At 29.9% G+C, this 26,981-nt stretch overlaps 1 protein-coding gene and 1 long non-coding RNA gene across 3 annotated transcripts in view; one reads left to right on the top strand and one right to left on the bottom strand.

The window, feature by feature from the left end:
* LOC136972395 (protein held out wings-like) overlaps positions 1–1,958 on the top strand; it is a 67,866-nt gene extending 65,908 nt beyond the window's left edge. For both annotated transcript variants that reach the window (XM_067266979.1, XM_067266978.1), the window contains exon 8: positions 144–1,958. The gene's annotated coding sequence lies outside the window, so the exon portion shown is untranslated. The remainder of the gene's footprint in view (positions 1–143) is intronic.
* Positions 1,959–12,785: 10,827 nt separating this feature from the next.
* Positions 12,786–25,516, bottom strand: LOC136972444 (uncharacterized). The gene is made up of 3 exons (XR_010880331.1): positions 25,457–25,516; positions 21,721–21,811; positions 12,786–14,090 (listed from the first exon to the last, which is right to left on the bottom strand). It is a non-coding gene; the product is annotated as an uncharacterized lncRNA (long non-coding RNA).
* Positions 25,517–26,981: the final 1,465 nt, after the last annotated feature.

Raw genomic sequence — 26,981 nt, 5'->3', positions numbered from 1 at the left:
TGCCACTTGTTACTAATAATCCTGCTATATCTAATTTTTAGTGACTTGCATTAATATTATAATTGCACTGTAATAATGATATATCTTTAAAGGTATATACTAACACCTTCCTCTTTTTTTTCTCTTGTTCATTTTAACCTTAGACTTCATCATCACATGATCACCGCCGTGAGCTCCAAGAGTACTAACCTGTTGACTACTGACGTTCGTGTGCCAATTTATCAGTTCTGATCCTCGTGTCATCCTGGAAAACACTTTTTCTGTCATCGCGAACAGGAAAGTGTAGAGCTGCCATCTTTTGTTACTGCCAGGTAAAATGAAATCAAAAACAAGTAACCCAAGCACAGTTTTTCTGACTAATTTTTAAAGTGGAAAAAAAATAACTTTTTTTCAATTTTTTGGTTAGTGAAGTTTTCTAGATGGTGATGTATTGTTTTAGATGAAGTGTATATTGTACCTGAATATTATTCTCTGTGACTTAGAAATTAAGGGCAGCTCCCTTGTGTAGTTCTGTTTAGGTTGTTTTATTTTTTAAAAAAAAATAATAATTTTAAAGTTTTAATGTTTTTAATTATCTTAACATTGGTCACAAGTATTGTGTACTTAAAAAAAATTAAATATAAAAAAAAAAAGAATCTCAATTTTGTGTTCAAATCCGAAAGAAAATTTTGGATTTACATATGTATGATGTACTTATATTAGAATATTTTATGTTTTGTGTTTATGTCAAGACTAACTTTTAGGTTTATTACGACTGCATTATAAGAATCGAATCTCTGTTCTCTTCAAGATCAACAGTTTTTCAGAAATTGATACTTAAATATTATTGAAGGTTAACAGAAACGAATACCCATATTGTTATTGAAGTTTATGCATTCTAGATGCAGTTTGTAGTAGATATTTTATATACAATTCTCGAACCTGATGTTAGAAAATGTGATGAAAAATGTTTTGCAATGTTTTTTTTTTTTTTAGATATAACTGTTACCCTACTAAAATAGTCTAATTATTAACTATAATGAATATTTACAGAATTTAAAATAATGCATGTATTAATACATTTTAACAAAATATTATAAAGGATTGTCTTGAGTGATGTAACATGCACATATCATTCTCTTAAAATAATTCAGAAAATTTGTTAATACTCTTTCAAGATATTATTAATTTAGTAGTACTTAAAATTTATTCAGGAATTTTATTGTTAACTTTCTTAAAAATATATAACTTTTTTAAAAATCTGTATTGAATGCAGTCTGCACATTTTTTACTAAGCAAGTTATTGATTGGGGAAATTTTTTAATACATAGAACTGTTGACCCAAAGTATGTGGGGGAATACTTGGAGAAGATAACAAATGAATCTATTTTACTATAAATGAGATTTAAAAAAAAGCAATATTTATCCTTTACTTTAAATTTACAACATTTTGTATGGCATCAAAACACAATTACAATTTTTAGTTTAGTTCTATATTTCATTTATAGCTATTGGATTTTAAAATTTGGTCAAGTTGTGCCAAAATATTCAATGCAATTATATTGTTGACAAAAGAAATGTACACGATCAGTTGCATTTCACCACATTTACAGTTTTATAATGTTTAATTTGATTGTATTGACGTGTGTTTGATATAAGTAACAAATTTTTTTCCCAATTATTTCAAAATCTTGTTGCAAGATTGATGTGCCTTATTCAAATATAAGAAAGATTTCTTTTGCAATTAATAATTACAAAAACTGTAATGCATTTATTGCATTGAATATGTGATAAAATTGTGGCAATATTGTTATAATTGAAAAAGGTGTTAAAAAAAAAATACAAATTTGATTAAGGAATAGCTTGTTCCCAATAAATCTGTTTCAAAGTTATATTGTAATTTTTCACATTTTCTGTTCATTTCTATTTTTTAAAATAGAAGAGATATACTTAAAATAAAGGTAGCTGTCTCAAATGTATTGGTTTTTTTTCTTTTTTAATATTTTGAAAACTAAGTTGAAATTTATTTTAACTTAATTTTATTTCTGTATAAAAGTATTCTTAAATTTCTATAAAAACAGCGTCATTACCATGGTATTTATGGATGGATCTACCAATGTTAATAAATAATCCTTTGATAGATCATGTCTGTAAAAACAAGATGCATCTACACATTTTAAGATTTGATATAAGGATATGATTTATTATTAAAATTCAAGAAATAAATTCAATAATTTAAAGAGTCGTGTGAAAAATTGATTCAAAAAATTTGAAATATCAGATTGACTGAACTGAATTTCAACTGCTTTTAGAATTAATTTCTGTTTAAAGTTTAAATGACTAAATATTTTTCTTTGTAAAAGGAGTTGAACATTTAATATTCCAAGTTAAAACAGACATTAAAATATTTCTTATTATATATTTTGTCAACGTGGACATTAATTATTAACAGGACAATTATACTGGTGTTAAGTATTTACACAAAAATTGAGGAAAAAGTTCTTAAAGAAAACAGACTTTCTTTATTAAGCTACCTGCTTAACACCAGTATAATTGTCCTGTTAATAATTAATGTCCACGTTGACAAAATATATAATAAGAAATTATATAAGGACAGTAAGGCAATAATAGTTAGGTATTAAAATAATTTGTAAAATTAATCAGATCAATTATGAAAATAAGAACTTTATCATAGATTATTTTCAAGATAATAGTTTCAAAAATATCAAATTTTATATCTGTTAAAATATAAATTTTTTTAATGTTCTTTTACAACTATTTATGGGATATTATTTAAGACATTTTCACATAGGAGATTGGAATATCAGATCACTGTTCTCATTGTCCATCATTCTTTCTACAGTTGATTATTCCATTCTTTTTTCTATGTCCTTCTTGATACTATCTACTTCTCCTTGGTCTTATCTTGCTGTTGTTTGAATTGTTTTCTGTTTTTCTTGGTAATCTATTCCTTGTTTTTTTTCTGTACTTAGTCTTATTTTATTTTTATCTTAGACTTTCTTGATTTTAACTGTTTCCTAATTGTCTCGTTCTTTTTTTTTTTCTTCTCCTTAATGTGTTTTATAGGAAGCGAATTTCACCTGCTTTGGATCTGTTCCATTTTCATTCTACATATTATATAATTTGTGTATTTTTGTACATTTCACGTCTTTTAGTTTATTCCTATGTCACACCAAATGTTTTTCATTCTAGTAAAGTAATTTGGCACTTTTCACATATTCCAATTCATTTATTATTTCTTTTATTATTCTTCTGTCACTTGCATTAAATTTAGGTATCTATATAATAAATTTGTTTACTTATTACATGATGACATCTGTAAAAGTGTATTCTCAAAAGAAATGGTAAGTTCAGACAACAAGTAAGTAAAAGTATAATTTAAATAAAGGTAAAATACCTCACTATGGAAGTGGTCTCCAATCTTATTTAATGCATCTTTTAAATAAATTATGGAAAATTTGGTGAATTGCTTGTATGGAATTTTTTTATCTCTGTTGAGTTCTTTTGTTCTGGGTTACTTTTGTATACCAATCCTTTCATTCAATCCACAAGCAAAAGTTGTGCGCTCACGTTAGGAGAATGTGGGGACCTATAACATATTAGATTTTGTGTAATAACTAATCAGCAAATTAGGGTATATTTTTAGAGGTACCACTCGGTATAGCTTTCCCTTTTACTTTCCCGGCTGTTATGTACAGTATAAAGGAAAAGTATTGGAGTAGTGTCATATTTGACACTGATTTTTGCAAATCCACATTTTGACACCTCCCAGGTCAAAAAAAGTAAAATAGACACAAATATACATCCACGGATTTTTTTTAATCTCATTTAATATCTTAGGATGGGGTAATGACAAATCGAAATTTGGCATGTATGGCCCCATCCGTTATGAGATTCTATTTATTATTATCTAAAATATGCCATAAATGTTATTTTTTTTAACTGCTGGGAAAGTTATGCAACTTGCCGGATTTTTTCAAGATTATTTTGCTTTTAATTTTTATTAATCATCATGATAAACTTACACATACTAATGTTTGTTGATACTATTCTTTCCAGTTTCCATTATTGCATTAAACAGTATGGAGGGCAACAGTACTATTCTTGTATTTTCTATAGTACATTGTGTGTTGTCCTCTTAGGCTAAGGATTTTTTAGAATCTTATGATGATTTTTCTTTCTATACTTAGATATTTCAATTTTTTAACCTTTTTTGTTGAATAATATGCTTTTTTCGAAATTAATGTAGAACCATTATAATAATTACCATATTTTTACTCTGATATTTGTAGTAAGACAAATAAAGTCTGTGGTTATTTGACCTGAACTCTTTGTCTTGACCTTAACTCTAAGTAATATATTCTTTATTTTCTTTGTCTTGATTCATTAAAGTCGATCCTCTAATTTTTCTTTTATTATTTCCTTTCTTGAATAATGACATTTCCTTCTTTATCCTCTCTCTTCTGTGTTCATTTAAAAATTCTAGGAATCCAGTGGTATGAAGTTCCTCCTCTTTCATTTCAATTGTAATTCTATTTAGAGTTATTTTCTCGACTTCATTCTCTTTTATTCTTGAGAAATGACGTTTTTTATTCTTCAATTTTATGAAATAATTTTCTTAAACTAAACATGATTGCACTGAATAAACTTCTTAGAATTACTTTAATAGATTGAGAAAACTGAATTGTTGTTTAAAGCACTTCGGAAATGCCGATAATTTAAAAAATTTTTTAGTGTAAATTATTGGTTTTAAATTACCCTTACATCCATTCAAATGTCAGATTTTTTTTACTTATATATGAGATTATCTGTAATGCTGGACATTGGGTATCCGGATAATCGGGTACCAGTTTTAAAAAATTACATGTACAACGTGAAAAAATCATCAACCAGCAAAATTATTTTACAAAATTATATAATTTAGTAAAAATTTGTAGTAATAAAGTATTTAGGTGTTTTTAATTATCCGTTCTTTCTAATGATGTATCTAATATATGTTTTTACAAATAACATGTTAAAAATATTTTTTTTTTTCTAATTGCTGAACCATATTTCAAAATATAAAATAAGACGTTTTATTATGTAAAAATAAGTTTTCTTGTTATAATCTATAATCGCAAAACTGTCTTCGTACGCGGAAAAAAGCAATATTTTCACTTAATATTCATTAATAAATCCTGTTATCTGTTAAATTCAGAAAAATTTCTTAAAATATTAACAAATTGGAAGAAAATTATCGAAAATACACTTTATCATAACAATCAAAATTATCATCGATCATTTTTCAGTTAATATTTTAACGATACTATTTAACCTTGTGTTAGTTAACACCCGATTAACCGAGGCCATTACCTCGGTTAATCGGGGTTCTACTTTGTCATTTTTTTGGCGCTTTGTTTTCATTTGTAGACTAGTCCATTAATAACTGCCCTCAAACTGAGGGTGAAAAGTTGAGGGACTGGGAGAGTTAATATAAATCGCCATATTTAAATTTTAAACGTATAAATCAAGCCGTTCCATAACTTCCGTGGGCCAACCCTGGCGTTTCTCTTACATATAAATTACAATACGCAGGGGTAGGAAATTCCTTTTATAAACAATATTAGCTTTATATGTATAAATTAGATAACATTAAGAATTCAATAAAGAATAACAGTGGAGATACTATACAGTGCGGTCGCAATTTATACGATCAAATCGGATGAAAAATTCTGTAACGTTAATCTTATTTATTAAATGTGTAAAAATTAAAATTAATGCACTTTATTCTTTTCTATTTCGCACGAACGTATAAAGAAACGCGTGAAAAGTTACCTCTAACAATAAAAAATTTATCTTAATACAATATTTTTTTATTTATGCTGCTGCTCATTTACGTAAACTGTTGTCAGCGCCAATAATTTGCAACTGACTCTGCATTGTTTTCTCGGTGACATAGAAGAATTTGTATAAAATTTGGATATTTTTATACCAATAATAGAGATTTTTCCGTTTGTTCCTTAATTTATCGGAAACAAGTGCGTTTCTACATTGCGCTAATATTTATTCAAGCACGCGCTTCGTTAATAGAAACGTTAATAGTTTAACGTCACCAATCATTATAATACATTAAATTTAAAACCAATTAGTCTATATATTTTCCCTAATATTGAAACAAATTTTTGGGCTGCAATTTGAAAAAATTGTAGACCTATAATCTCGAGAAAGGAGTTGAATAGATGAAAGACCAGACCCAATATGAAGAAAACCTTAGGGGCAGGAGGTCCCGATTACCTATATTCGAACTTCCGATGCAAACTGGAAGTTGTGTTATTTCAATTCAACGCAAAAATGGAAAGGATTTTAAATTATTTAATCTTGATATTATTCGAGCCAATTTACCGATAACCTAATTGTTTTTCGGTTCTATGCCTAACGAATTATATAGAGTGCAGGCCTTCGTATTAATTCTGTATTTAATTTATCGCGACAGAGTTTTTTACGTTTAAATAAAAGGTTAAGGAACTATCTTGTTATTTACACCCAAAACTAAAAATAAACTAATATAGTGCGGATCAAACTGACCGTAATTTTAAATTAACTTATTAATTACCGTAATTAGTTCATACTAATATAATTCAGTTGTTTCGGTTATTTCTGTTATTAAAACAAAGACGAGTGATTTAGTAGAACTACAGGTATTTAATCGAAAACCTGATTCATTTTTTTAACTCTCCCTCCTGTGGGTACTGAGGCCTTTTTTTTAAAACTCTTTCCGCCCTGTGGGCACTAAGAGGGCCTCTTTTAGTAGGCTTATTATGGGTTCGGCCAGGCCCATAATGGGGCGACCGGGTGGTGAGGGACGGGGCCCGACATATCCGAACGGACTACCCCCCGAAAAATTCCTGGGGATTATTCGATCCCGGGTCCCCCAGAGCGGTAGGCTGCCACCTTGACCGCTCGGCCATCTGGCCGGATACTGAGGTCTTATTTAGCAAGCCCATTATGGGGGATTAAAGGGATATTTAAAGGATAGTTCATTTAAATTGCGAAAATTATTTAATCTGAAACGAAACATTTCAGCAAGCATAGATGATATCACGTTTACAACTTTATGATGCCCGAGTAGGAATGTTGTCATGTGGATCTTGCTCGGGATAGAAGGCAGATACTTCAGTATCTACTCAATTTCTGATAACAGCTGGTGGTTTGTTCACGTATTTTGTTCATTTACGTGTACGTCATTTTGTTTTAATAAAAAAATTGAAAATTCAATAAAGAAATCCTTTCGTTCATTCTGAATAAAGAATATATCCAATATTTGCAACCAATTAATCTTTCAAAGTAAACGCTTTCGATACAAATTTTATGGTTCTTTTCTGTTAACGGGGCGCCAGTTATAACTTTCATCCGATGCGCGATACCGTCGTCCGCTAAGACTATCGCATTTAACTAAACTAGCCCATGCAACTGCCAGTTTTGAGTAGGTGGCTCGCCCCGAGGTGCGAACGATAGCGAGCACCGAACCGCACGACTACATAGATTTTAACATATCAGTATACTATTCTGATCTTTGGAGCCGAATATCTCGCGAAGAGTCAATAATTCTGGGGGTGTTGCAAAACCCCTCATTCACAGCTTGAATCTTACCATATCGGCTGGCGTCCCATTAACAGAAAAGTATCTAGCGTGTATTTTACTGAGTATATTGATCATATTACTTATGGGATACACATATGACCTCATATTAAACAAAAAAACTCCGTGTTACTTGAAGTTTCATAATTTGAGGAAAGAAATATAAATAAACTATTAGCATTTAGGGATTCTGTACACGATGATCACGCTTTAATTCCATCTCTCGTAAAGGGTAAATTAATATCAGCATATCTTTTGACAATATTCGAATTTTGATATTCTACAAAAATATAAGATGATTTGAATAGAATAGGTTAAAATTTTGCTATATTTCACAGACAAATAATGATAACATAACAAATAAGATCCCATACAATAAAAATATCATCATCATGTAAATGTCATAAGTTTCTTTCTGAAATTTGAAATAGGCGCGCTTTTAAGCACACTTATGCTTTATTTTCATCCATTCACATTATTAATACCCTCCTTAGATTCAACTATATCAGTGGTCTTTCTTTTCTCATCTGACTTCCAGACGAAACAATGTTATATAAGCTACGGACAGGTATTTCAAACTGTTGAAGACAAATTAATATTCAACTATTTAAATACTATATAGGAATACAGGAGTTTTGAAACGAAAAACAAAATGAATAATTCATATAGTTCGCTTGAAAATTTAATAATTGTTTTGATGCTATTATTACAAACAGTAAAGACGATTCTTGCATTGTAAGACGGTTTATTTCAGAATTTATAGTTTAGAATGTCGTAGGGCCGTTAGATTTCGAGTGAAATAATTTCGTACAGTAGTCGAGTGCCCGGGTGCTCAAATCCCAGGATTGTTAATTAATATAGTTACGATATTTACTTTTTCAAAATTGCTGGATATTTAGCAACAGATATACCACAAATTACACGCTTCATCTGACCCAGTTTGGAGTGCAACAAGTATTTCTCCATCAATCGGCACGAATTTTAGACCTGGAAAGAGGTGACTAGACAAGATAGACGATTACCTAAGAAAAAGGACTGACGACGTAACGCTGGTGTTTGCAGAGGAGTGGCGAAAAGATAAAGACATCGAGGTCCACGACCCAACCCAGGCTCCACTGTATTAAGGGCGAAGCACGAATTTCATTATTTGGACGATTTCATCAGTTTCATTACAACACATCCTTACAAACACTCCTCACCGTAACAGTCACAATTAAACCATTATCTAGTTTAGGGGTCCCCAACCTTTTTGTAACTAAGAGCACATTCTAGAATACCGGCCGGACGGCGGGCACCATTTATTTCTTCAAGGTGAATTTATATTTGGACGTAGTTAATAATACATACACATAATGTACAGAAAACATTTAATTCCAAAAATGTAATAAAACATACACAAGACTATTGACAATAATTTTTACAAAACAAGTAATTACTAAACAATGCATACAAAATCTACAAAGTATAAAAATTCTTTATAAAAAATATAAATCTGAAAGTAAATGTGATTTTTGGCATTGCATTTCATTGGCCATTGCTTCGTAATTAGGAGAGTATGATGATATTCCTGCTCGTAAGCAATTGTCAAGGTTTTCATCTGTAAGTCGTGATCTGTACTTTGATTTTATGATATTCAGAACGGACCGGTTTATTTCATTTCAGGTATGGGAAATTTGGTTGGTGAAGATTTGGCGCGAGGGGAAAAAGAGATCGGTCGCATTTCGCTTTGTGCTTTTATCTGTGTTGGACGCCATTTCTACTTTTGAGTGGTTAGTCATTAAAAACGAAAAAACTTTTACATAGCATTTTATTGAAAACTGAAATATTTTTATTTTTATCGTGGTCGCACAGCGGCGGGCACACGTGAAACGATCGGCGGGCGCTATGGTTGGGGACCCCTGATCTAGTTTGTTCGTCGCATCCAATCATTTACATATCACGCTTCGTTACCGTAAACGACACCATCACACAAGACCAACACTGCTTCCCGAAATCCAACCCCTAGGTCCTCGTCCTGGGAAGTGGAAACGTCACTCGATGTTTTCGAGTGGCGACTAAAGGGGCTCTGATACACTGGATATAAGCGGCCGGATGGCCGAGCGGTCAAGGTGGCAGCCTGCTGCTCTGGGGGACCCGGGATCGAATCCGAACGGATCGAAAAATCCCCAGGAATTTTTCGGGGGATGGTCCGTTCGGATATGTCGGTCCCCGTCCCTCACTACCCGGTCGCCCCATTGTGGGCCTGGCCGAACCCATAATGGGCCTACTATAAGAGGCCCTCTTAGTGCCCACAGGGCGGAAAGAGTTAAAAAAAAAAAAAAAATACACTGGATATATGCACATTAGAGTTGTCTTAATCTTCTCTGTCGAACTTTGTCAACAGAGATGTAAGGGATATTTACAAAATGCTAAAACTTTCTGAAGATATTTTCATTGAAAAGCACGGATGCTGTGTTTAAAACTGTTTCGTAAGGACGAAGGATATCATCTAATTATCAATAATTTCGACTTTGGGGTAAAGAACTGATGGATGATTCCTTTACTCTATTTTTATGGTAAACAAGAAAGTGGTTCGTCTTATTTTGAAAAAATTTTCTTCGTAAATAAAGTAGTCGTGAACTTTATTCCAACAATGCCAAATTTTAACTCTACAATAAAACAATTAAACTTTGAGACAATTTATATATTTGAGAGATTTTTATAATTATTTTATTAATTTATTATATTATTACGTGACCATACTTTCCTAAGTGCCCTCCAGTAGCCGAATGGACAAAACAACCGAACACCGGTAATTAGTTTGTCGTGGGTTTGAGCGTGGCCAACGGTAGATAGGCGCTAAGTGTAAATCAGCAAATTGAATGTAAATAGAAATTAATTGATTTACAGAAATTCAATAAATATTTTGGGAGTGGGATGTACGGCATTATCTAAGTTGGAAGCATGTAAACGTAACTGCCTAGTTTCGTAGAAATTGGTCGAACGGCCTAGGAATGTATAGCGAACAAACATACATACATCCTCATTTATATATTAGATTTTATTTATATAACGCATTTTAAAAATTTTCTTCCTCTACTGTACACAATTTAAAAAACTTTTTAAATGTTAGATTGGTCACTCGGTGTGATAATCCTTTACGTAAGATGACTTTCGTAGTTACATACATCAAATACTATAATATAATATTAATATAATAAAAAGTTAAAAGTACGAAGTAATCTAATAATCTTAATTTTTGTACTTATTTCTTTTTGCCAGGGTTGACCTGCAAGTAAAGATATATTTTTGTACCTTCAAAAATTTATTGTTAAAATTTTTCGCTCAAATAACAATTTCATTTTCTTAGTTATGTTCGACTCTTACGAGCAAAATTTCTAGTTACAGAATTATGAAAAATGTTTATAATAGATGATATTTTAAGCTGAAAATAAAAAAAATATGATGAAAATGTTTAATATAATAAGAGATGCAAGCTTTATTAATACTATTATTGTATTCCAGAGTAAAGATGAAATTCAATTAGGAAATCCGAACAACAATAATCAATCAATTAATTTTAATTGAAGCGGAGCGAACTTATTCTATGGCTTAGACTACAGAATTGTGTTCGTTCTCAAAATTCGTTCGATAGATTTTGATAAAACTTTGCCATTTTCCATTAATTGAGACGAAGAACCCAGAAATGTAATGTGGGTCCATTTAAATGTAAAAAATATAGCAACAAATCACATAACTTTCCCTGCAACATTTAAAATTCTGGTGGCACTATTACGATATTTCATTAAAAAAATTGTTCACTCTTTTTGCCATTTTATAATAATTAAAAATATAATTTTGAGAGTAGAAATGGTTTTACAAAAAAAAAAATTGTAAATGCTAATAACGAGTAAAATCGTCATTAAGTCCGACCCTACTCGAGATATGACACACGACCACCCTTTATTTCTCCACCCCGTCCACCAAAATTTAATAGCATGAATCTTTTTAATATACAAAACTTCCTGTAAAATTTCAGAAATTTTCGAAAGCACAGGAGTTATTAAGCTTCAAAGAGGGTGAACAGCAAAATCATACCACACACAATTAACATTTATACATACAGAAAAAAACTGAATATTTTTGCATTTCTTGATGTTTCAAGGTCCTCTAAGTCCAAAAATGTAAAAATCTTGGAGGTCATTTTTTTAATCGAACACCATACTTTCCCTCTGTTATTTATAACAGAGCCAGGAAAGTAAAAATAGGAGTCCATGACTACGTTTTCGATATACAGTGACAATGTCCTGCTCTCTGACGTGACGAGCGCACCTGACGAAATTTAGGCTTAGGGGTCAAAAAAAAAATAGGCGCACTTAATACTGTTTTTTTTTTCCTATCTGAAAATAGGCGCGAAAAACGAACAAAACAATTGTCATCGATTGCTTTGTTCTTGGATCGTGTCTCCGTACCTGGCCAGTGCAAGGATCGTGTCTCCCGTGGCCTGCAAATACGAGGATAGCCTCTTTTGTGGTGGCTAGTACAAAGTTCGTCTGTCCGCGTCCGTCGGGTACTGCCTCTTTTGTCCTTAACAGGTGCAGGGATCGCTTCTTTCCTTCTGGCTTTGATTCAATTCTTTCGGGATGCGACAAAGTCGTGCGGTGTCCTAGTTGGTTTAATAAATCTCAGTGAGCATTCCAATTGAAAACTGTGGTATGATAAGTCCTTAAAATTGACGGCCTGATGGCCGAGCGGTCAAGGTGGTAGCCTACCATTCTGGGGATCCGGGAATGAATCCGACGGGTCGAAAATTCCCACGAATCTTTTTGGGAGGTTCCATCCGAATATGTCGGGCCCCGTCTCTCACCACCCAGCCGGCCCATTGTGGGCATGGCCAAAACCCATAATGGGTTGCTAAAAAGATGTTCTCTTAGTGCCCACAGGGCAGAGAGTTTAAAAGTCCTTAAAATTTATAGCAAATTATCTATAGCTGTTTAGAAGATTTATTCAATTAATATGTTGATTTTAATTTTTGTAAATTAAACATTTCAAAATTTTATTCATATTTTAGAAATATTTATTTTTAGAACTACATCTCATAAACATTTAAAAATGTCAACAAACAATGAATACTATTCCATTTTAACACAGTGTACTCTGGAAAATCTGAGCAATAAGATTCTGAAATGGAAACAAAAGGACTACAGATAATGTTTTAATTATTTAAATAATAATAATAATTCTATTCCTTCCCGAAATTTTTAACAAACCTTAATAAGTTCCAAGAGGTTATTGCTTTGCTTAATACATAATATCTATTTAAAAGTTTTTTACATCATATTTGGCACAAATTTTATATTAAAATGTATAGTACATGTTACCAGAGAAATATACATACAAACTGGGTTACTTTAAAAATGCAAAAAAAATTTTCTATGAGTAAATTTTACAATTTTTGTTTTTAATAAATAAATTTTAATGCAGAAAGTTTGTGCAATTAATAATGTGATCAATATATATCTAGACAATTAATAATAATAATAATAATAATAACAATAATGTTACAATAGAAATTATAATTTCTAAATAATAAATAAAACTTCAATTTGTTAAAATTAATAAACTTAAAAATCTGTTTTAACAGAGCTCACTAAATTACCTGGAGAATATTCATTGAAGTTCAGTAAATTTATTAACAACTTACATTATTCTAAAATCATAAAAATATTTGAATATTTTTGGCTCTATAATGATATTATGAAATAATTATTTTCTTAATCCTTCCTGCTTTATTAATTATCTGACATTTTCGGATTTATTTAACTAAATGTGTAAAGTATGCAACCACTTTTTACAGAAACATATAATAGCATTTAAAATGAAGAATTTAAAAAAAAAATTTAAATATCTATAAAATCAACATCTTACCAGCATATAGTTTAATATTGGCAAGCATCTTTGGTCTAATCAATCAAGAATATATACTTTTCTGACCTAAAGTAAGTCTTGAAGATGGTCTAAATTATATTGAGTGTTTTTCAATACTAAACTTATATGGTGGTAATATGATGTGATTATATATATATATTTTGATCTTCAACTAGTAACTTTAAATACCTTTTAAAATAATGAAAAGTTTTCATTAAAATTACTGATTCATTCGTTCAAGAAAAAAAATAGACACTGTAGATAAGCCAAATATTTACATAAATTTAAGAGGAAAATCATCACTATTATTATTTTTCAGGAAAGATTACATTTTCTTTAGTGTAAACATTTTCAACAGAATGTCGCTCTAGTCCCTCCTAAAACTATTACTGGAGTTGCTGTTGCTGATGCTGTTGATGCAGCTGATGATGGTTATGTAAATGGAGAAGAAAATTTAGAACATTTAGAAGGTAAACAGTAATTAATAAAATGAAGAAGAATATGATGATTTGCCCATGCATTACTATTCAACTTATTCTGTATTTTGATAAAAGAAATATTCAATCCTAAAAGTATAAAAAGATTTGTTAGTGTATATAAAAAGTAAGTCACAAGAAAATATAGTTATTAAATTAATTTGGAAAATGCAAATTTAAATTAGTATGCACATTACTGCATTTATCTCTGAAAGGATACATTAAGAATATTAATAAAACTTTTGGAAATTAATTGAAATGATTTTTAGTTGTTATTATGATTATTTGTTAATAAAGAATAAAATTTAATTTTAAAACTTAGAGTTAATAATTATTTACATACAAATAAATGTTAATATTAAAGATTTCATATTTTAAGAAAACAATGAAACTGGTATTAAATAATTATAAGAATAGCAAAATTAATTGCAATACTACATAACAGATTCCTAAGATCATTTCTTTGTTGGTATTTTGTACTGCAGGGACTTATTTCTATACTAGTTTCTTCTCTAATATTTTTAAAGTTTCTTCATAATAGAGAAAACGATTCAATTACATCCTTCTGTTGGAATGAATTTCAACATAAGATTTAAAAAAAATGTAATTGAGATAACTCAATCTAAATTATCAAATAACTGGAAGAAATCTAGCAGAACAATAAATTTGATTTATAAACATAAATGTTTGAAAATTAACACAATAAACCTGATTGCAAGTGGTGTAATACAGATTTCAGTTTATTTTTACATTGAATCCTTTAGAAATGGAAGGAAATAAAAAAAAATTAAAATGTCCAAAACAACTGATTAGTTTGTCTGCTTTCTTTTACAATCTTATTTAAATATCATTCATCATTTCTGTGAGGTTCTAGCTGAGATCTGAAATTTGTATTAATCATGTAAAATTTTAAAATTTCTAAAACAAAAAAGGAAAACTAAAATAAGAGAAATGTTCTGTTATAAAAACAAATGTGATGTGATGGTAAACAAGTGTGTCTTGGATGCGACTCCTATGTGTTAGGAAATAGAATAATGTCCAACTGGAGAGAGAGAACTTTGACACTGGCACTTGTAAACAATGGATCAAAGTAAAGTAAAATAGGGGGAAGGAAAGGAATTGGCGGCCAGAAGACATCGTGTCAGATCATTAGAATTCTCAGGTGTCAGGAGAAAGGAAATAACAGGTTAAATACAAGTGCAGGTTTAATGGTTTCATAGTTCCATCAACATCTCCTGATCAAAGTCAAAGCATGGTGTTGGGTAGACTCTCCAAAACAGACCTTTCTCATGACCTGAACCAATCTCAGTTTTCACTTGGAGACAGGGGAGAGACCAATTGGGAAGCGAGACAAGGAAAGTTGGACCAAATCAGAAAAGGGAGATTGGGAGAGAAAAAACTATAAAAATCCCAAATTTCAAGGTTGGACACATAGATCGTCCAGATTGTGTCAGCTACTTGGACCTTGTGTCGCTATGTCTGTCTAAGAGAAATCAAAATCACTAAGTTTCCTCTCCTACTTCACCACCCTCTCCAGCCATCAACTTGGAAGTTCAGTGAACCACCTACCCAACATCACTATGATATTGCCCCGGGGCTATTGTCATGAATCTTAGAAAAAATCCTAGAAAAAAAAATCCTTAAACTGGACAATGTACATAGGTAGATCAAAAAAAAAAAAAAAAAAATTACAAGCAGCAGCAGCATTTGAAAAGTAATTAATGTGGAGGAAATATTTCTTCCCAGAGTGGAAACAGATGGTACTAGTTGTATTACAGCAGTTGTGTGGTTAGGTAGTGTAAGTTTGCTGATGCGTCAGAGTGATTGAAATGGCAAGATGTTTAGAAAAGTGGTCTCGCTTGGAAGTGCAAGCTGTGATTCATTTCTTATGGGCATCTGACGCAAACACCCTGGCATGTTGAGTGATGGTGTCATCCTCCTGCATGACAATGCCAGGCCCCATACCGCTTTCAAAACTGAACAATTTCTGCAAAAGTTCAAGTGGAAAGTCTGGAGCCATTCCCATACAGCCCAGATTTGGCACCCAGTGACTATTTCCTTTTTCCAAAAGTGAAGAAACACTTCTCTGGAACAAGGTTCTCTTCAGTGATGTGAAAACAGCTGCTGAGAACTGGCTCAATGGGCAGGGACGTGATTTCTACCAAGCCGGGTTATACAAGTTGGTCCTGCGTTCAGATAAATGCCTAAATAAATTTGATGATTATGTGGAAAAATGATTGGCAAGTATGCCTCTTAATTTCCTTTTGTATTTTCTGTCTATTATTAATAAATAATTTTTTATTACCCTTGTAACCTTTTTTTTTTGGATCCACCCTCGTATGTCTGGACTGTCTAAGGACAATTTAAAGCCCAAAAGGAATTTTTCTGTAAATTCTGCAAACATCCTTTTGTCTTAATAAACAGGTTGATTGTGAAGACATGAGTCATCCCTGTCTTCAGGACCTCCACTCACATGTAGAAAAAACCTTTCCTGGCATGATATTAACAGATTCCCCTAAAAGTCGGCAACCACACATTTCTTATGTATTCATGTTAGAGATTTTGCATTATGCCAATCATTGTTATAAAAAAGAAAATAAAATTTTGTAGTATAAAAATGTTGGTTAAAAATATGAATGAAATTTAAACAAGTTTATGGTAATGATGTTTTTTATGAATTGTGTTTTAGATTGATTTATAATTTATAAATGGTGGTGACCATGAAGATCTTGAAGGTAATAAATACTTTGCCTACATTTAAAACTCCAAAATTGATCAAAAATACTACAAATTGATTGCATTAATTGTCAAATGATTTTTCCACTGATGAAGAAACTTTATTAATAAAGAAATAATTAACTTTCAAAAGGAAAGTAGTTTCAACTTTATGATAATATATGATATTACAGTGATGATTACAAAATATTTGGATAAACAGAAAATTGCAGAGTTTGAATATCTCTTTTATTCTCTAATTTATTTATTATTTCTCAAAATCATATTCCTGGCATGATATTAACAGATTCCCCTAAAAGTTGGCAACCACACATTTCTTATGTATTCATGTTAGAGATTTTGAACCCCTCATTGCTTCCAGTACTGCTTGGAAATGGGTAAATACTGAAAGTTAATATTTAATTGTTTTTTCAAATCATCTAAGACATTATTAACAAAAACACTAAATATATGTGATGAGTTAGATATGCATTTTTTTTTTATAAACAATGTTTCTAATTTGTTATAAAAAGTTTATTTTTGTAGGTTCTGTAAATGGGTGCAAATGTATGCATCTTTTTGAAGATTATTTTGAACAATATTAAAAACTTGTTTTTTCTAACATGTTTTCTTTTTACAAATGAAACAACTTAATGATACAACTTAATTTCTCTTAATTTCTAAATTTTTCAATCAATAATTAGCTTGCTGTAAATCAATATTTCTCAATTACCACAGTAATGTTTTTATATGGATAAATACAGGGTTTTTCATTAGTCACATGCCATAGAAGATTGTGCAGAGAAGCATCAGATGATGATTGTAGGCAAAGCACCAGGGGCAAGTATATAGTGTATTGGTTATATTATGCATCATTTTAGGTTTGCAATACTGCCAAATGGAAATTAATTGCTAAAAATTCATGTGTGGTCAAAATCACTTTTAACTAATGTAAGCTCAGTGAGAGAGTTGTGAGGGTTGAACTTGTTCTATTTAATATGCCAAACATTACCAGTTTTTAATTATTGCTGTGTTTAATTTTATTTAAGTAAAACTAAAAATAACATTAAAAAACTGATAATGTGTCTTTGTTGCTATTATCTGCATATTGAGTAAGGATACACCGATAAGCAAAATGGCTGATTACCAATTAATTGGTCATGCATTATCAGCCGATTAGTGTTAATAATTTATTGTGTTAATAGTTAATTATATTATGATTATTATTGCATGAAATTATGTATTCTTAATAAAAATATAAAATTTTATACAACAAAAATAATTTTATAACAATTTGTTATAAAAATAATTTTCAATATGAAGCTATTTTTTTCTTTTTCAGATTCATGTATTTATTATTTTGATAAACTTTTTAATTTTAATTAATAGCCAAATCCAAACCCCTCATTGCTTCCAGTACTGCTTGGAAATTTTTTAGGGAAGATAAAACCGAGAAGTTTTCCAAGTTCAATTTGTGCCAGGCTTCTATATCGAGAGGTGGAAAAAATGATAAAACTTTTACCACCAAAAACATGATAAATCATCTGAAAAAATGTCATCATAAAAAGTTTTTAAAATAAACTTAAAAGATGAAAAGAGAAAGTTCCAAAATGAAAGAAGCTGGATGTTCATCAGTAACAATGGAAACTCATATCCAAAGACAAGCCACTTTAGAAGAAGAATAGAGAAGAAAAAATTGTGGGATATAAATGATCAACAATCCAAAGAACAAGTATATAGTGTATTACACCTGAATACTTCTGGGCCTATATTAGATGAAAGTGAATTAGTCATGCATATGAATTTTGTGCATTGAATTTTCATTTGACAGACTGCAGACCAGAAATGAGGCATCATACTATATAATCAGTACACTACATATTTGCTTTCCAATGCTTTGCATACAATCTCCTATGGCACATGATTTATAAAATACTGTATAATAAAATTAATGCAGATCAGCAAATTTGGTTCTAATTCACTTACAGGAAATATTGCTTACATAACTTATATTTCATATAAAAATATATTTTGTAAATCTCATTCTCAAAGCAAATTATAATTTTCTGCCATTTAGAGTAATTACTGTGAATGCTCTATTAAGAAAAGGAAATATTCTGATTTAAGTAAGCAATATTACTTCTGCTTATAAAACATAATATTTGTTCAATACATTGTTTCTTTCTGAAGATGAAAAAACTGTCAAATATTATAGAAATATCAATTAAAGTATTTCTTTATGCATCCCAACAGTTTTCAAACCCCAGTGATTATAAGTTCAATACAATAAATAATTTTTTTCATGAATACAGATTATAATAAACAATTATTAATGATATTTATTACTTTCTGAAGTTATTTTGTTATGTGGAAGATTTTGGTATTTTTCAATCTTACAGGCTCTTTATGTTCTTAAGAATCAATGTTTGTTCTCTTTGATTTAGTCAATTTGAAAAATATCCAAATACTTATAATAAATTCAATACAATATAATATAATTACTGTATTTTTAACATTTCCAGACTTACTGTTGTTAGTTTTAAAATTCTTTTGTAAATTTTTAAAAAATTAAAAGTAATTAATTCTAATGTCTTTCTGGAAATATATACTATATTATTCATGCCATTTTTTGATTGTGACTAAGGTAAAATTTTTGTTTAGAACTATAAATTAACTCTGCATTAAACTACTTTTACTGTAGGACTATAATTTGTAATATTTAAGAATTAGGGCCAGATTTAAACTTGCTGTGACTAAGCTATATAATAAATAAGAAACACTTTCCTCTTTACTAAATAAAACTAAGACAAGACCAGAATTAGATGTTATACTTTTAAATATTTCTACTTCTCATTAAATAGTAAAGTCACATTATGAGTCAATCAATTTTTTAAAGATATATTGAGATCCTTAACTACAACTTGTTTATCTTATATGTAAATCTGTCTCTGAAATAATGGTATGATTAAGAAATCTAAATAAAGTCATAATTCTAATAAAGAGTCCTAGTAACATTATCATACAGATGTTTGTATTATTTGTATACTTGTAGTAGAATAGTTGAGTTTTTTGTATGTTTTTACCTTTGAATAAAACATGGTTTCTGCAGCAGTCTTTTTGTTGTTGTTGTTGTTCTGTTATAGATATTTTATTATTCAATATGTTGATTTATTTTCACAATAAAAATATCTTTTTTATAATGCTTGAAGACATATTAATGGTCTATATTATGTGAAAACTCTTTAATATGTAAGAACATTTTAAGTCTTGTAGATTTTGATTATTACAGTTTGAAATTTGTGACAAAGTTTAGTGGACATGCATTATATATAATCAAAATCAAAGTTTTGTTGCATGTCCACTAAACTTTGTCACAAATTTCATATTCTTTTCCATGCTAGTAAATATATTATAAGTGGCTGTTCATGATGTTATATGGCAGCTAGAGCATTGCTGCATTCCTAAGAATCAACTGCATCATTTTCCAGAAGTACAAGAAAGGTCTTCCAGCTGAAAGAAAATCTGAATCTGGAAGGAAAGCTTGCATTTTTTACCAAGAAAATTGCACAGTTAGGGCAGCTGTTTGAAGATGATGAGCAGCTTCAAAAAATTTAGTCCACAAACAGTTGCACAAGATGGACATTAAATACTGGAATAAAAACATTCTTGCAAGAAATGGCCAGCATATTCAGTTAACAAAACTCAAATGTGGATGCCTTGTCAGAAAACTTACTAACTGTTCCTTCATATTTCAAACTATCATATTTAATGATTGGAGAAAACAGAATTTTACTCCAGCAATGTCAGGTTAGTCATTGCCAATCTAAAATTTATCCAGAAAAGGAAATCTGAACTACCATTGGCCAAAAGGAAGGTATCAAACTCTAATTCAGAAATCTGGCTTTGTCATCAATACCCAAATGAATCTAAACTATTGTATTGTACCTTAAAAACAAAACTTTGCAAATTCCCTACATCAAATCAAACTGGAAGACTGCAAGGGAAACATTTTTTTGGTCAGATTAAACAAGTGCCCATTAGGCAAAAGTTCTTGAAACCCTGGAGGCAGAAAACATCAACTTTGTAATCAAAGATGACAATCCAATTAATGTTTCTGAGGTGTGCCCATCAAAGATTTTTGGGCTTATCTCAAGTTCCTGATGTAATAAAAAAGCTGGAGAGCTAAAAACATCAAGCAGCTGATCACTAAGAGCCATTATTGCCTGAGGAAAAGATTTGGATCATATGCAAATACACCAACAACTGCTGTAAATGATCGGGCTAAATTTTGGATAAATGATTATAGATTAGAAATAAATTTGGCACTAGAGTTAGGCATTAGGCACTAGCCATTTGCTTATGATATCAGGTTTCAGTTGATGTATTTGGATCATATATAATGCTTAGTGCTCTTGGTCAAGAGAAGGATTGATGTAATGTGCTGTAATGATGTAATTGAAAATTGTAAATAATTTATATTAAAACAGTTGTTTTGTTCTTTCAAATAGTATATCACTCATTTACATTAATATTTCTTTTACATGGAAATTTAAATAAAGTTGTGAAAAATTTTAGTGGATGCTTTATATATAAAATGTTTGATCAGTTCCTGATGCAGAACTGTGAACTTTTTGTGGCAAAAGTTTCTAGATATCATTTACACTACATGACTTCTAATTTACATATATACTAGCAATTTTTCAATATTGCTTATGTTTATAATAATAAACATAAGCAATATTAGCAAATTATATTTGAGAACTGTTTTTGTTATTATTATATAATTAAAATAATACCAAATATAATATTATATAATAGAACAATTGATTTTATTTACTTATTATTATTATTATTACCAATGTATGTAGTAGAACTAATAATTCTTTTATTTATATCACAATGTTTAAAAATTTTGGATTTTACTATTTAAATATTGTAATTAGTTTAAAAATTGAAAACTGGTTTAAGAAATATTAACATTAGATATAATCAGAGATACTCTTACATTTATTAATTATATTAATTTATATATAAGCAAATTCCAATTCCTTCTTGCATTCTAATGACATTTCCATTATCCAGTCTTTTTACTATATCTGCAAAATCAAAAACAATTCTAAATTTTAGAATCTCAATAAATTAACTGTTATTATATTGTTATTAATTAACTAATATAAACTAAAATAGACTCTCTTTCAAGTCTTAATTATTACAGGCAATAATAGTTTCACTTTATTGATTAATCTTGATCAATAATAGCCAATCAACAAAGTAATTATATTTTTTGGCTATAAAAATATGATGTATTATAATAAATTGGTTTTTATAACTGATTGGAATGGCATCTAACATTGCACACATTTCTGTAAAATAAATATATAAGAGACCTTCCATAAATTACGTAAGTGCGATTTTTGCCATTCTAGACCCTCACCTACCCGTGTAAAAAACTAATATTTTCTTTGATCCCCTTCCCTTCCCTATCTTACTTAATATTTAGGCATGATTTTATAGAAAGATTTTAACAAAAAAAAATTTTTTTATAAAACCCTTAAAACCTTAGGTCCAAAATATATAATTATTAATTAGTTAATTAATATGTACTATTATTTATAAAAGACTTTATGTGAACAAATTTAAAAATATAAAAATTTAATAAATTTGAATGAACAATTTATTTTAAAAACCTTATTTTTGAATTATTAACAATCTTTTTATTATTATTATTATTATTAATCAATGTCATAATATTCATTTTTATATTAATTTTAATTTTCACAAAAGGATGCAAAAAACTTTGACAGATTGACTAGCTAGTGCATATGTAAACAGAAATGTCATACAAAATAAAACGAGAGAATAGAAAGAAACGACATTCCATTGCCATATTGATTACATCTTGGCCAAAGCCAAGAAAATAAACTACATGCTGCTAAAATGTGCTAGGTGCACCTGGGGACTAAATCACAAAGCTTGTAAAACTCTACATAATCAGGCGATACAACCAATACTACTTTACGCAGCCTCTAGCTGGGGTCATGTAACTAGTAAAAATTCAGTAACAAGTAAATTACTTTCTCTTCAAAGACAGTTTGCCATCAGAATTTCAAAGTGCTTCAGAACTGTTTCTACTAATACCTCTCTGATACTAGCAGAGCTCCTTCCTTTGCCACTATGTATTGTAAAAAAAGTTCTAAACTTCAAACATCAAAGCTCAACAACAGTCTCTACACCTATCTACAGCTGTTCATATGCTACCACATTGCAATTACACCACTGTCTCTGATCATCACCTTGTAAACAAGGTTATTTGGTGTCATCTGCTTCTTTCATGGATAACCATGCAGACATTAATATCTACACAGATGAGTCCAAAAGCCCCCTTCATGTTGACTCAAGTGTTTGTATCTTCCTCCAAACTGACATATTTTGGGCAAAATATGTTAGAATGTACAGATACCCTCCACATACCTCTATCTATCAAGCTGAGGAAGATGCTGTCTACCAAGCTTTTCAGTGCGCCACTTCACTACCAAACAAAACTCTGTATGTCAACATTTACAGTGATTCTCAGTCTGTCCTAAAAGCTATATTAATTAAATCCCAATTGCAATAGCAATAATATGGTGCTGGATATATGTGATTTTAAAAATCATGTAAATAAGATAATTTTATATTTGTTCCTGGCCATACTGGCATATTAAGAAATGAAAAATCTGACTTTGAGGCTAAGTCAGCTGCAAAGGACACTGACTGGACTACACTCACATCCCTCTCTCACATAGCAGCCTTAAAAATGATATTCATGACAATGCTATGCAAAAGTGGAATCAACAATGGTTGAGCAATTGGTTGAAACAAAACTGGTAGAATTTATTTTCCTAGTGTTGAATGCAGGTTCTCATCACCACTTAGAGATTTAACGTTTGCTACTGCTCAACTACTTACTGAGTATGATAATTTTAGAAGCTTCCTGGCGATGTATAACCGAGCAGAAACTGCCTCTTGCTTTTGCTCTACAGAAAACCTAGATACTGTCGACCATACGATCTATCATTGTCCAATTTATGATCAAGATACACTTATTCTGAAATTAGAAATCTTTACGCTTGGTTTCAGGTGGCCATGTCCACTCGATAAGCTTGTTCAGAGGCCACTGTTTGATGCCTTTTACAATTATGTTTATAAATAGTCTTTTCTTCCATATTTTTTTATTTCTAATTTCTAGTTTTACATTTTAGTTTTCACTAAAAGCCAAATACTAATTTTATGTTTACTTTGTATCATGTATTTTGGTTTATGTATTCCTAGTGCACTACTCGTATGGGTTTATAATATAAACCCATAGGAGTGGTGCACTTATTCTAATAAAAAACAAGAGAGAGAAACTACCACATGGCCTTTCTCCCATGATAAAAAATGTGTAGAGTGTGAGTCTGCTAGTGTTATTATTCTATCATGTCACATGAGACAATGGGTGTTCTTAATAGAAACTGCCAAATTGAAGCCAATTTCAAAACTCCACCACTCAATGAGATCAAAAAATAAAAATAATTATATTATGTAAAACAAGATCTATTACCCCCCATCCCTGAGTAAGAAATCGTAGGAAATCCTTGATCCCCACCCACCCCAAAATACCATACGTAAGTTATGGATGGCCCCTAAGATGTAAGATAGATAAATTTGTCTATAGAAAAAATGCACTGACTTAAGTATTTACAAAAAACAAAATTAACACACATTCTAGCAGAGTAGAGAATAATTTATAAAAGTTATAAATTATTGATGATGTATATAAAGCAAATTTACTATATAATTCAATAACTTGTTAAATTTTTAGAAAAAACTATGAATTTCATTACATCAGTTAAGATAATATCATCCCAAATCTTATCTTTTCAATTATTCATTTAATAAAGAAAAAATTTCTAATCTAGAAACCGATATTATTTTATTTTATATTTTATATTATTACCATACTTATATTTCTATAAACTTTGCAATGCTTTTTAATATCCCTTCCAATTTGATGCCCAAGAGAGTCGCCTCTATCGGTACAACTCCACTTATACATAAAAACAGTAAATCTATATCACAAATTTTTCTGAAATATAATAGAAACTGATAGAAGCTATTACAAAAATACAATGGAAAATGATTCAGAATAGATTCCTAAGAATTTCCATTAAGAAAGAATTGTCAGATAAAGATTAAACTAATCATTATCTGAAAATTCTTTCTTAATAGCATGGTTGCAGCCGAAGTTTTCATCTCTAAAACATGAATGTCAAACATCGCTTACAAAATAGCAGCACTCTATGTTCGACGTCCACGTTTTAGAGATGAAAACTTCGACCACAACCTCACTAACAGAAATTTGAATTTTTCTTTCTTTCTTTAAGGACTTGATTGTAAAATAAAATGTTCTTTATACTTTTGTACTTTCTTATTTTTTTAATTCAATTTTTACAAATTATACGAATTGAATCTCTAAACAAATTCAGTTAATGCATTTTACTAAATTACATGAATACGATTTGTTTTCGTTAATTGTAACAATCATATGACGGTTTTGAAGAGAAATAAATGATTTTATATTATAAATTAAAATAAATCATTGTAAATTAAAGAAAACCTTTAAAACTTTAAAAATGAAAAAATTAAGTACAAAATTAAATATTGAAACGTTATTTGTTACACGGATAAATTTATATCGAAATTTAACGATTTATATTTACTTTTGCATAACTTTTATTGAAACTTCCGAGGCATTCTGCACAGACGAATTTACTGTCAATGCAGACGACTTGCATTAGCGCCCTCTTGCGCGAAAAACACTTTTCTCAATATTCTTATTTTTATAAGTTATAATTTCGGAAAACCATAACTAATAATCTGCTTATCCTCCTAAATTTTAAGAAAATTTTTCAGTTCTTTAAAAAGGAGAATAACTTATTAATTTTGAAATAATAGATAAAAGGATTAAAGGATTAATCATACGGTCGGTTGGCCGAGGGGTCAAGTGGCGGCTTACGCTTTGGGGAATCCTGGATCGAATCCAGACGGTTGAAAAATCTCCGGAAATTTTTTGGGGGTGGTCCGTTCGGTTATGTCGGGGCCAGGCCGAACCCATATGGGCTTGCTAAAAGAGGTCTTCTTATTGCCCAGAGTGGAAAAGGTTTTTAAAAAGAATTAATCATTTCTTTAATAATAATAATAATAATAAATGTTTAGTATTAGTATTAGTTAAATGTCTATAATAATTTTAAATAATTAATTGTAATAAAATACTTTTTAAATATAATTACATGATCTAATCCGAAATTATTTAAATAATATATATATATATATGTGATTTGTTAACATAAAAATATTTCACAGTATCGACAGTTTCAAACTGTAAAAATGAAATATAATAACTTAATATGATAACCAGGATGTAAGTGTAACGAAAATTCTAGAAAAATAAATGAATATTAATTACTTTGCTAATATTAAAAGTAGTCTTTAATTCTGTTTGTGACTAAAAAAAATCTTAGCTTTATCAGACCATTCCTATTTAATAACCTTAATCCTGTTTTAATATCATATGACTTTCAGTTTATAATTTTGAAAATTATTCAGATCGGATAAAAATAAGACTAGTATATTAAATTAAGCTGTGATTTATACTACAAAGTTTCGTACAGATAAAGTCCTTAATGTACTGATTCTTCAATTAGATTTTTAGGTATTCGTTTAATTGGATTAGTAGTAGCCGCTTTAGTACAATGGATGTACAGTACGACACTAAATTCAATGTTTATTGAGACGATTCTTTTCTAATATGCGAATTAAGAGAATATTGTCATTTCTGTCTGCTAATACAGACATATATTCATATTTTCTCTAAATATATTAACAAGTAATGTCCGGATGTCAGACCCCGTCCCTCAACACCCGGCCGCTCCATTGTGGGCCTGGCCAAATCCATAATGGACTTCATAAAAGAGGCCCTCTTAATGCCCATAGGCGGAAAGAGTTTAAAAAAGCCACAGTTGAGATCGGCAGCCAGATTATCGTATTTAATACGTCCGTTGCAACCCACGATGGACGTATTGTATTACATAATAATAATATTAATAAATATTATTATCGACATTGATACTTAATTATAATTTATATTATCATTTATTTTAAGTATTTGTAAATAACCAAGCGAAAACACCTTTGGACGAGACATCCTCTGAAAATAAAACTTAATGCATCTTTTGGAGCAAAAAT

This window comes from Centruroides vittatus, unplaced genomic scaffold (genome assembly GCF_030686945.1).
Source record: "Centruroides vittatus isolate TY-2023 unplaced genomic scaffold, ASM3068694v2 contig_290, whole genome shotgun sequence".
NCBI classification, from domain to species: domain Eukaryota; kingdom Metazoa; phylum Arthropoda; class Arachnida; order Scorpiones; family Buthidae; genus Centruroides; species Centruroides vittatus.
Note: the sequence above shows the minus strand (reverse complement) of the source record. Positions and strands in the feature narration are given on the sequence as shown.